This window comes from Amphiura filiformis, chromosome 8, assembly GCF_039555335.1.
Source record: "Amphiura filiformis chromosome 8, Afil_fr2py, whole genome shotgun sequence".
In the NCBI taxonomy this organism is placed as follows: Eukaryota; Metazoa; Echinodermata; class Ophiuroidea; order Amphilepidida; family Amphiuridae; genus Amphiura; species Amphiura filiformis.
Genome location: NC_092635.1, coordinates 35,313,520 through 35,327,469, shown reverse-complemented (window position 1 = coordinate 35,327,469; position 13,950 = coordinate 35,313,520).

Below are 13,950 nucleotides of genomic sequence, written 5' to 3'. Positions count from 1 at the left end.
TGTGAGACGAACTGTCGCGGTTGATTGCAATCAAACAAACGATGTCTTATGTATTACTTTGATCCGTGATGAAAATCGTGATGTTTTATTTAATCACTCTCGAAAAATGTATTTCTTTTGTAGGCCTATTACTTTGTTTTGTGATGAAAATCGTGATGTTTTATTTCATCACGCTTTAAAACAAACGATTTCTTATGTATTACTTTGTTTCGTGATGAAAACCGTGATGTTTTATTTCATCATCACGCTCTAAAACAAACGATTTCTTATGCATTATATTTGTTTTGTGATGAAAATCGTGATGTTTTATTTCATCACGCTCTAAACAATAATTATAGTTACATGCATTTCAAGAAAAAATCTTATTAAAACGGTAGGCCCTATGTTGTTTAGAAAAATGTAGAAAGTGATGATGATGATGATGTCGATGATGATGATGATGATGATGATGATGATGATGATGATGATGATGATGATGATGATGATGATGATGATGATGTCTCCAAAAGTGTCCCGGTTTTTTTTTCTTGCCCTAAATCGTGCGTATCTATTAATAAGGCACTTCAATAATCAATAATCAGTCCCGTGACGGCCTCCACTAACTAGCTACTAACTTGGGTTATGGGCCCTGATTTTCATGTTCACTGTCACTTACTCATCAGCGAAGTACGACCCTTTGTCAATTACCTACAGTACCAAATTTCGGCATACTATTTAAAAACTCATCATGATGATCGAACAGAGAGTACTTTAAATGTAGCTTGTACCGTTTTCGTGTGGCATTCTTCAGAAGTGAGCGGTCCGTTTACCAAAATTTTCGGTCAAATCTCCATTCAATTAACACGGGATTTGGCTAGCTATGCTTTTGCCCTCACTCACTGTTTTACTAAAGTACGAATATTTCTGAACATCTAACCTAGCTGTAATTTTAGGTCATGTTAGAGAAATATATTTGCTAGAAGTTTTTGAGAGTACTTTTAATATTGGCCGGTTACTTTTCACACATTGACGTTAACTAGGCAAATGCCTATCCTTTTAACGTGGCACGATTTGTAGAGGTCACAGCTCAATGGTGAGAGCACTGTGTATTGTGTATAGGAAAACGGACAGTAACTGCAGTATGGGTGACCTTTACTTGATCATAAGGTGTCAGATTCATCATGGAATATACGTTTTACGTTTGTACCTGATGCGTTTTTCTATTGTCTAATATGAATGAGACTGTTCAAGAAAAGGATTTGTGCCCTCGCGCAATAAAAGGTATGTATCATCAACGTTTATAACGACAGAGGTTTACAAACACAACCAGTCCCCACTTTGTGTAAGGCATGCGAAGTTCCCCGTTTGAAAAAAAAAATGAAATACGGAGAAAAAACTGTTCTGGGATTGGACGTTGTTGTTGGTGTTGCAAACAAAAACAATAACACCTCATTTAGAGACATAAATGCTTTTAGATGGAATTCTGCTTTACCTCTCTATCTTCCAGCAGTAGACATGCTTCATCAACACCGATATAAAGCATGCAGTACACATCATCAACACCAATATCAGCAGTAGATAGCTACACTCATCAATACTGATATCAACAGTAGATAGACACCGTATCAACACCGGTAGCAGCAGTAGATAGCTACATCCTCAATACCAATACCAGTAATATATAGCTACACGTCATCAATACTGATATCAGCAGTAGACAGCTATATATACTTCATCAACACCGATATCAGAAGCAGGTAACTACTTCATCAACACTGATATCAGCAGTAGATAACTACTTCATCAACACCGATCAGCAGTAGCCAGTTACTTCATCAACGCCGATATCAGCATCAGATAGCTACTTTATCAACACCGACGAAAAATAGCAGATTTGGCATATAATATTATAATAAATAAAATATATAAATGAGTAAATAAATATGTATTCCGATGCAGCGTAATGCACGTGTATGTTTTTATTTTCAACCAGGTCCGCATTTGGGCCTACTATGTGGTATTTCAGTCGCCATGCTGGCTGAAACTTGCAATGCTTCGAATCAGGATATTTCTCTGTCCTGGACTAGAAACAAAATAATGTGATTCCAATGTAACATCCGGTGTTAGGGCAAAAGTTTCAAATGGTTTCATTCCCGGGTGTTTCATATTTATCCCCTCAATAGTATAATAATAATCTAGAAAATGATATAATTATGGAGCGCATTGTTTATAGTCAATATTTTAATTCATTGGCGAAAAATAGAAAAATAAATAAATACACGGAACAGTCGTATAGTGTATATTCATGCCGTACTATGTAGTGCAAATAACCACGATGCAAGTGTACTTTTTCCAGCCCAGGGTAACCCTTTACTTGATAATAAAGTGTCAGATTCATCATGAAATTAACTGTTGTACGTTTTAGGTTTGTACCTGATGTTTTTTTTTTTTATGAATGAGACTGTTCAGGAAAAGGATTTGTGCCCTCGCGCAAGCAAAGGATATTATGACTGATTAACGTTTGATAAAATTGAAATAAGGCGAAAAACTGTTCTAGGATTGCACGTTGTATTTGGTGTTGCAAACAAATACAAAAACACCTCATTTAGAGGCATAAATGCTTGTAGATGGAATTCTACCGTGCCTCTTTATCTTCCAGCAGCATCATCAACACCGATATCAGCAGTAGATAGCTACACTCATCAACACTGATATCAACAGTAGATAGACACTGTATCAACACCGGTAGCAGCAGCAGATAGCTACATCCTCAATACCAATACCAGCAATATATAGCTACACGTTATCAATACTGATATCAGCAGTAGACAGCTAGTTCATCAACACTAATATCAGCAGCATTTCATCAACACCGATATCAGCAGTAGATAACTACTTCATCAACACTAATATCAGCAGTATATAGCGACTTCATTAAAACCAATAACAGCAGTGGATAGGTACTTAGGGTCCTTTCATCTTTTCTGTTTCGGTTTCGGTTTCCGGTTTCGGTTTCGGATCTCATTGTTATTTTGAAGTGTTAGCATGGTACGTGTGAACAATCCTTTTATTCTAGTCTTTTGTTGACTACAGAAAAGTTGAACGAAGATAACTTCTGTTTCGGTTTCGGGAGTTATGTTAATTTCTGACATGAAAAACGTGAGATGAGAGGGTTGATGCTAATCTAGACAAAAGAAGTGTCTAAATTTTACGGTGGTAAATTCGCGATAAAGTGTACGGCTGCAATTGACTTGCGTTGGGTGTATAGGTACTCCAGCCTAAGCGGGAGTATCTCCTGAAAATAACCCAGCGTCGAAATATACATCAACATGATTAATATAAATTAATCAATAGTAATCAGTGTTGCCAAGAATTACGTATACTTGTTCGACGTGCAATCGCGCAAAAATCGGTCATATTATGCTTATGTAGCGATTAAATGGGGAATTATTTTCGTCCCAAATACACCTTAAAACTTGGTAATATGCAACACCAGAGAAGTGCGTTGAAGTGAAACTAATAGGATTTCTTTCATTGAAATTGGTAATCTGATAATTGCTTCAGGCAAAATTGCCAGACTCAAATCTATTTTAAATGTATATTATTTGAGAGAGTGGGGATGATGAGACCACGGAATAGGCCTGGAAGCGGCGCTAGAAATTAGCATGAAGCCGCATTCATATGTAAATAGCATATTGTTATTTAAATTTGCGCCAAGACGTATTGAGGGCGACAGCCATGTTATCCAGACAGAGAATGTCTTGATGCGCCAGGCATGTCAAATTGCTGAGTGAATGTGTATAAATCCCTTTCTGTATAGGTAATAAGCTAGTATATTTCGTGTTCCAGTTTGTTATAACAAAAAATAAGTATTATATTAAATATATTAAGTGTATAAACTTTAAAATTGACGTGAATTTGAAATGCAGAGCTCCAAATCTAGCTAAATCGTGTAGTGTGAAATTATGCTGTGTGACCCCTCTGCGTGGTAGAATTATATTCATAAAACATTGAATTTAACATATAATATGGGCAGCCAACCACGATTTATCAGCATTTAAAAGATATATTAATTAATATTAATTAACAAAGATAAATAATCAATAGTACAAATGACAATTTAACTAGTAAACAAGTCTGAAATCTTAAAATGTTGCCACGTGATTTCCCGAACACGTGATATGTCTACATGTGACCATTATTCAGATTTACCGAAGTATTTTGAGTATGGTGCACGGCTTGCAGGCAACTGTGTATTTCTTTACCTCCGTATAAAATCAATAATTCATGCTGGGAGCCAAGTAACATTCTGTCTGCTTAGTGCAGTTTGGTATTTTATTTTACTTGAGAGCATATAGAAATACATAAAACGAATAAGGCGCCATGATGGAAAGCTATGGAAGGTCAGGTCGGGTATCAAAGGTTATTTTAACTTCAAATACTACTTGTGTTTCACACCTTGCCTCTGTCACGTATTTCCTTCATATTATTGACCGCAAGTCCTAATTTTGACTTTGCTATTGCAAAATGTCATTTCATATCAAATTAGTAGACTTTCTTTGAAAAAAACATATCACTGGTGCCCGATGGGAATATCCGTCCGCCATTTCATTAAACTGGATCGTTTTCGCCTGGTTTGTGCCCAGATGTATTGGGGGCGCGCTATACTCTCATTGAACAGGCAAAGTTCGCAAAACTAACAACGTTGTTATTTGCCAATATCAATTAACATGATCCAAGGGTCGAACATGAATTATTCATAACGGATCGATAACTGGCCTCACTTTCTAGATAGTAAACCAGCGGAATTTTTCATAGGTTTTGCGTTGCTAATAGAACAACCGTGAATTTAGTGTCACCCCCTTGATGAGACGTGGAGATGATCTGGTAGAGGAGAGGAGAGAGGAGAGAGAGAGAGAGAGAGGAGGGAGAGGAGAGGAGAGGGAGAGGAGAGGAGAGGAGAGGAGAGGAGAGGGAGAGAGGAGAGGAGAGAGAGGAGAGGAGAGGAGAGGAGAGGAGAGGAGAGGAGAGGGAGAGGAGAGGAGAGGGAGAGAGAGAGAGGGAGAGGAGAGGGAGAGAGGAGAGGAGAGGAGGAGGAGAGGAGAGGAGAGGAGAGAGAGGAGAGGAGAGGAGAGGAGAGGGAGAGGAGAGAGGAGAGGAGAGGAGAGGAGAGGAGAGAGAGGAGAGGAGGAGAGGAGAGAGGAGAGGAGAGAGAGAGGAGAGGAGAGAGAGAGGAGAGGAGAGAGGAGAGGAGAGGAGAGGAGAGGAGAGGAGAGGAGAGAGAGGAGAGGAGAGGGAGAGGAGAGGAGAGGAGAGGAGAGAGAGAGAGAGGAGAGGAGAGGAGGAGAGGAGAGGAGAGGAGAGGAGAGGAGAGGAGAGGAGAGAGGAGAGGAGAGGAGAGGAGAGGAGAGGAGAGGAGAGAGAGGAGAGGAGAGGAGAGGGAGAGAGGAGAGGAGAGGAGAGGAGAGGAGAGGAGAGGAGAGGAGGAGAGGAGAGGAGAGGAGAGGAGAGGAGAGAGAGGAGAGGAGAGAGAGAGGAGAGAGAGAGGAGAGGAGAGGAGAGGAGAGAGAGGAGAGGAGAGGAGAGGAGAGGAGAGAGAGGAGAGGAGAGGAGAGGAGAGGAGAGGAGAGGAGAGGAGAGGAGAGGATGAGGAAGATGATGATAGTGATGGTGCTGATGTTGATGACAATGACGATGACGATGATGATGTTGAATAAATATGATATGGTATGACAATCAATTGTTAATCTGACAATTGGGCCTATACGTTTTTACAGAAAATTCGACCTTTTCATTCGGATTGGCATTTTGTCACATTACATGTGAATCAGTTTACCAACATCAAAGGCCTATCGGTATTAGAGGACATTAAAGCGAGCGAAAGGGGCGCTAGACCACTAAAAACACCAGTCATCCACACACTGTTGGTGTCAGTGTATTGAAATCAGCTGATTGGTACTTCAATGAATTCAAGGAGCAGATCAATTCACATATCCCTTGCGTTTTCGTTTCTGAACAATAGAGCTCCCGAAACAGAAAAGATGAAACGAGGGTTAATCAATACTAATATCAGCAGTAGATAACTACTTCATCAACACCGATCAGCAGTATAGTCAGTTACTTCATCAATGATAAACGCCGGTATCAGCATTAGATAGCTACTTTATCAAAATCAACGAAAAAATAGCAGATATGACAATAAATATTATAAGAAATAAAATAAATAAATAAATAAATGAGTAAATAAATATGCACGGTATTTCGATGCAGCGTAATGCACGATTCAGGTGGTATTTCAATCGTCATGCTGGCTGAAACCTTCAATGCTTCGAATCAGGATTATTTTCTCTGTCCTGGAAACACAGTAATGTGATTCCAATGTTAACATCCAGTGATAGGGTAAAAGTTTCAAATGGTTTCATCCCCGGGATTTCATTATGCCCTCAATAGTATGATAATCTAGAAAATGATATATGGAGCGCATTGTCTATAGTAAATATTTTAATTCTTTGGCGAAAAATGGAAAAAAAAATACACGGAACAGTCGTATAGGCCTAGTGTATATTCATGCCGTATATAGTGCAAATAACCACGATACAGGTGTGCTTTTTCCAGCCCAGGGTAACCCTTTACTTGATTATAAGGTGTCAGATTCATCATGAAATTAATTGTTGTACGTTTTACGTTTGTACCTGATGCGGGTTTTTCAATGAATGAGACTGTTCAGGAAAAGGATTTGTGCCCTCGTGCAAGAAAAGGTAAATATGACTGATCAACGTTTATAACGACAGAGGCTTAAACACATCCAGTCCCCACTTTGTGTAAGGCATGCAAAGCTCCCCGTTTGAAAAAACTTAAATGAAATAAGGTAAAAAACTGTTCTGGGATTGGGCGTTGTTGTTGGTGTTGCAAACAAAAACAAAAACACCTTATTTAGAGGCATAAATGCTTGTAGATGGAATTCTATGGTACGTCTCTATCTTCCAGCAGTAGACACCCGGGAGTAGACATGCTTCATAAACACCGATATAAAGCAGTACATATCTACATCATCAACACCGATATCATGCAGCAGTAGATAGACACTGTGTTAACACCGGTAACAGCAGTAGATATCTACATCCTCAACCAATACCAGTAATATATAGATACACGTCATCAATACTGATATCAGCAGTAGACAGCTATAATTATACTTAATCAACACCGATATCAGGAGTAGATAACTGCTTCATCAACACCGATATCAGCAGTAGATAACTACTTCATCAATAGTAAAATGTTAATTCTTTGGCGAAAAATGGGGAAAATATTAAATACATGGAACAGTCGTAGCATGGTATAGTGTATATTCATGCCGTATATATACTCACGGTGCAAATAACCACAATGCAAGTGTGCCTTTTCCAGCCCAGGGTGACCCTTTACTTGATAATAATGGTGTCAGATTCATCATGAAATTAATTGTTGTACATTTTACGTTTGTACCTGATACGGTTTTATTTATCTAACACGAATGAGACTGTTCAAGAAAAGGATTTGTGCCCTCGCGCAATAAAAGGTATACGATATCAGTGATCAACGACAGAGGCTTATAAACACAACTAGTCCCCACTTTGTGTAAGACAAGCAAAGCTCACCGTTTGAAAAAACTAAATGAAATAATTAAGGCGAAAACTGTTCTGGGATTGGGCGTTGTTGTTGGTGTTGCTTTTTTTGTTGGGTTGTTGTGCAAATGACTTAAAATTTGTTTCTCACTCTTTTCGTTCGCGTTTTTTCAAACAGAAAAAAAAAGATCCCCCAAATGTAAGAACTGGTCGAGTGTATTCTACGTCATCTAAAATCGACATCCTGCTAAGTTGGTAAAAATGACACGTACAGTAACATTGACCGGCCTTTTTTCCGGCAGCGCCTCATTCATTATTTTCTTAAATCGTGTCTTTCTCACCTTTAACCCCAATGCAATTTGTGATCCAGTAATAGCCATACCTCTCTAGGTTTTCGTGCTTCTGTTACCGCGGTAGATATTATTGTGACCAATTTATCACGTCACAGTAAGTAGTTCAATTAAATTACTACCTTTCAGAACTCATTTAATAATCAATGCAAGGACTCTAATTGATTCAAAGTGTTGGTGAGGTAAGGTCACTATTCTGAGCAGATGGGGAGGACACGTCTCCTTGAGTTACTCATCCCGAAGAAGGTGGTGTCTCATCGTGTTTGCAACAAGCAAAGGTCTGTGAACTTCTGGCGCGGCGTTTGAATGTTTTCTTGGAAACTATAAAGTTATGTGCAAGATCGTGCCGTATTAGGAACGACTGTGGTATAATGTTACATTAGTTGTTTTAGTGGTGAATGCAGACATTTTTGAATGCAAATTTTAACAAGGAAAAGGGGAAGATGGCTAAGTTTTTACAGAATTTGCGTTTATTTTCCGCGTTATTTTCCTTTACGGCCTCTGTAAACTACATTCATGTCATGCTTACAATGTGATTTCATGTCTTCATGATATTAATTGTGAAAAACCCGTTAGATGCACGATTCACCTATGCCCATGTTTACCGAGTTAGTACATCCACACGGCCAAGTTCGTGAAGTGCGCGACCCTGATCAGAAATGATGAGGTGTAGTAAATTCTGTATCCTACAGCTGCTGCTGCTTTCAAGATAAGATATTTCGAACCGGTAAATTTAATTTGATGATTTCAAATGGATTGCTTATTTTTTGGTATGGTTGTAAACTCATCGAAGTGTGTCATCGGTTCTCAGACTATGGAAGTATGGTTGACGGACTGGAGCGTTTGGTTTTGCCCTGATACAACAAATTTTGTGATTAGGCCTATATTTCAAATTAAGAACTAGAGTATTAGAAACACTGTGTTTGCAGTGTTTGCAGTTCATGCCACTTCTTCGCTCTACTCTGCCTCAGAACTGAATTACGCTGTGACACAACTCAGTTGCATTGGACATTGTTGGATCACGATATCCTCTAGTAGTTGTGAGACCAAGACGCATGCAGCAGCTCGCCCGACGCCCTTATTTCTAAAATCGGGACTAAAAAGGTAAATACTTGAAAGTTCCATATACCTGCCCTCCCCCATCCCTGCATGCTTCAGTTCATGATAAGCTTTAATAATAACATATAAGAAGGCACTAACCTGACTAACAAGTTGCAGTCCATATTCTAAGCGTAGGTATAAATAAAATGTCACTGAAATGTCTTCACTGATATTTGTATTCACTCGTAGGAAGGTTATAGATCTTCTCTGGTTATAGCGTCAGTTGAGGACACAAGCACACTCTGGCTCATGGGCTGCATGGATGGCGTAAATGTTGGATCAAAAAGGTTGAATATTATAGTTGTAGAATCATGATTAGGTAGGTACCACAAGGTCCATTTCTTCAATCTGACTTCAATAGTCGCCTAAAAGCTCCTACTACAGCCTAAAGCCCTTGCTCAAATCAGCTACACACATGGCTTGATAGTTTTTCACCTGAAGACCGTATAATGACTTCGAATTGATTATATTACATCATCATTATTGAGTCTCATCAATCCACACAATTCTCTTCGTAGCTTTTTCTGGTGCTAGGTCGTTGACCTCAAGTTGATCAATTTAATTCTAACATTTTACATCATGCAAAAACATTTTGATTGTAGATAAGATTTAGATAATTTGGTGTATTTCATTTTCTTCTATGTCTATAGACTGTTTTGATTAAAAATAAAATCAGAACCATGTAGGAAAAAATCAGAACCAAAAGTTTCTTGGTAGGCCTACCGTTGGAATCAGCATAGCATGAACTATCTTCCTACATAATGGCTCCAGTCCAAAAACGTTGAGGGTTTGGGTAAAAGGTCATGAAACTTTATGCAGGGTCAAATTTCAAACTTGCTCAAATTATGTTAAAAATCATTATCAATGTATTCCACTAATCAAAAGGATTTACAAAATGTAGTTTAACAAATCAGGGATGTTTCAGTTTAGATTTATAGGCCCTTGGCCCTTTGCACTATAATATATACATGTAGTAGTTACATGAGGGCATGAGGGAGACATAACATGAAGACATAATTACTTAAATTCAATCATTTCATGAAGTTTCTTGGCATGAAAAACAAATAATGAGAGACCACTGATGTCAGATGGTGTATTAGAACTCATGAGAGAAATGAATGTTGGGGATCTGGTTCGAAGAAATTACCCTTTGTCCTATATAAACCCACCGTAATTGCCATCTTCAATAAGATAGTCAAAATAATAATCATAAAAAAAAGATAAAGAAACAAATATATATACGAAAAGATATTTTTAACAGATTCCGCTGGAGGTATTAATTATTTTCTTCGTAGGTTCTAAATGCTATCTTCAGAAGATAGCAAGCAAAAAAACATGAAAATAATAATGTCCAAAAAACATTGCCGAACTCACGTTGTAGGTGATGATTCAGTATGGCGCAAAACGGCAATACGAATTGACCGCGCGTAGAAAAAAACAGACAATAGGCCAAATGCAAAGCTATAAAGAAATGTTAAAATGACAAAGCTGACCAAAATTTAAAACGGCACCTATAGGCCTATAGCAGAGATTATCGGGAGAATGAAGGAAAAACAGAAACAAAAATGCAAAACATGGCTGGTATTAAAAAAAAAGCTCCATGATGATTAACTCAGTACGCAAGAAATCACCTTTTGTCTTATATAAACCCGCCGTAATTGCTATCTTCAGTAGATAGTCAAAATAATAATCATAAAAAATTATTAAAGATACAGAAAAAGTATATGTACGAAAAGATGTTTTTAACAGATTCCGCTGGAGGTATTAATTATTTTCTTCGTAGGCCCTAAATGCTATCTTCAGAAGATAGCAAGCAAAAATATAAATAAATAATAATGTTCCAAAAAACATTGCCTAACACGCGTTGTAGATCATGATTCAGTACGGCACAAAACGGCAATACGAATTGACCACGCGCTTAGAAAAAAATGCAATAAGCCGAATGCAAAGCTATAAAGAAATGTTAAAATGACAAAGCTGACCAAAATTTAAAACGGCACTTATATTGCAGAGATTATCGGGAACATGGAGGAAAAAATAAGAAACAAAAGTGCAAAACATTGGTGGTATTAACAAAAAAATGATGATTCAGTACGCAAGAAATCACCTTTTGTCTTAAATAAACCCGCCGTAATTGCTATCTTCAGTAGATAGTCAAAATAATAATCATAAAAAAAATCATAAAGATAAAGAAAAATATATATATACGAAAAGATGTTTTTAACAGATTCCGCTGGCGGTATTGATTACTTTTTTCGTATAGACTCTAAATGCTATCTTCAGAAGATAGCAAGCAAAAAATATGAAAAATAATAATGTTAAAAAAAATTGCCTAACACGCGCTGTAGATGATGTAATCACTGGTCCTTATGTACATTATGATAAGGATAATGAACTGAGTGCAATGCATTCGTCAAGATAATCGCACGCGCCGTGGAGTTATTGCATTTAGCTCGAGAGCCGATAGGCTCAAGAGCTAAATGCAATAACTCCATGGCAAGTGCAATTATCTTGACGAATGCATTTGCACGAGTACATTATCCGTCATACACTTTGAGTGTAGGCCTATTAAAACAATAGGCAATATTAATTGCTGCATTCATTATATTAGTTTTAATATTAGGGAAAATATCTTACATTTTAAAAACACCGTCAGGACATTGACCAGCTACGTAGCATTTAACTGGTTAAGAAAATCAATACCTGTATAAGTTAGCTATCAATGGTATCGATTGCGCCATACGTCATACTTTAGTAACTTATTCACGCATGGTTTGTAACCAATTGACTTTATGTTGTGATCATTTAGAGCACTGAACCAGTTCACGATCGATTTAGATGTCCGACTATAGTACTACGGTGAATATCAACTGGACTTTACTACTTATATTAAAACACACGACATTGGGATTTAACAATTTGTTCAGTATTATCATAGGCCTTCAAACACATGTGTTTGAAGGCCTATGGTATTATAAAGCATGATCATGATATTATGCGCTAGTGTGTGTTTCCCGTGCCCGGCTATGTTATTTTAGATATAGGCCTACATGTATTTCATTTGTAAAATGCTGAATATTTTGCAATGGTGTCATCTTGTATAATTATGATCCACCTGTTTTTGGCCCTTTTTAATTAATAGAAGCTCGATTATTCTCATTTGATGTTTGATTTATTTGAGGTCATTAATCATAATTTATGAGCGATTGCCGAATAGGGTGCAACTCTACTAGTCTTATTACAAGACTGCCCTACCCAACCCTTAACCCTAACCCTAAACTCCGTAAACGAGGACTGGACTCAAGTCTAGCGAGTTGCACCCTATTCGGTAATTGTACCCTATTATAGAACACCGTTTGTAACTATACCATTTTAACACCACAGAATGTATATTCGTACTTTTTTGATGGTATATATATCGAACAGACAATTATAGTTATGTGAGTCCGGCAAGGTCCGTAGAGCTGGCAAAGTAATTGCTCGCGGGCAACTCAACCCAAACCTCCACGTGGTGTCGGATGGATAACGCGAACTTGGGCTCTGGGGAACAGGCTTGGATGCGGGGAAGTCAAGCTAGCGTAGGATCATGCAAAGTAATTTGACCACGTTTTAGCACTTCCTCGGCTGACTCAGCCTGGTGTGACTCTGAAGAGACACCGTTTGGTTTTTACCACGTAGACAGAGGAAAAGTCTGGATTTTAATGTACGAGCATATACAGCAGGAGACATACAACGAGCGAGGCACGAAGAAGATAGAAATAACTAAGATGCAGTGAAGCAGATAATTACGCATTGAGACTGAATGGAGTTATACAGGTGCAACTTGACAAAGGAGTGAGTAATGGCGCAAATAACCTCAGTAGTTGAAAGCGCCATACAAATCAACCAAAAAAAAAAAAAATAGTTATGTGACCTCTGTGTCGAAAGCGTCACCTAACTCTACTATATGGTTATGTGAAAGTAGTATTTCTAGTATTTGAGCGTGCACGTATTATCTAGAATCTATTGTTTAGCGTGCAGGTTTTAGATAATGCATTGTTTAGCGTGCAGGTTTATATAATTTGGGCTGTGAAGGGTAGTTCGCGAAAATAATGCACGGGAGAAGAATACATAACGATGAATAGAAACGGGCACTAGCAGGTGGTGTATGACGTGCATTCCCTAAATTCAGTAAATTTTCATCGTCAACCGTGTAATTGAATGGGATTATTTTGAAATTTTAAAACGCTTGAAATATCACAAACAAATAGGCCTATGTTGATAAATAATATAAATACAAGTTGAAACCGTTGGGGTTCGATAATGAACCCCACAAAACTAACCGAGTATATGGAAAATGCCATACGGCCGGCGGTTTCACGAGTTGCCGGCTCGATCATGTCATCCGCCGCCTGGGCACTAGAAGTGTATGGTCAAAAAATGGTCTCATAAGTACATTTACTTTCGTTACAGGTGGCGCTAGATGGGCAGTAGGCACATAACCACTGCACATAACCTGTAAGATGGTGAAAATTGAGGCACGCAGCGTGATTATTGATTAAGTTCCTGCATTTGAAGGGTTAGGCCTACAATCCCGGCCTACAATGCTCCGAAAATCTATGATGAAATGAAAGCTATCTACGGTGATGATTGCCCATCATATGGCACTGTTGCTTTTTGAAAAAGGAATTTCCAAACTGGCCACATGTTCGTCACAGATGAGCCAAGAAGTGGACGTCCATCACTTACGGATGATGCGGCCACAGTGAAGAAATTCAAGAAAGTGGAGGATCTTATCATGAAAAGGTTATGCGCCTACTGCCCATCTAGCGCCACCTGTAAAGAAAGTAAACATACTTATGAGACCATTTTTGGACCATAATGTACATAAGGACCAGTGATTACACTGACAAAATTTCATCGATATAGCTCCT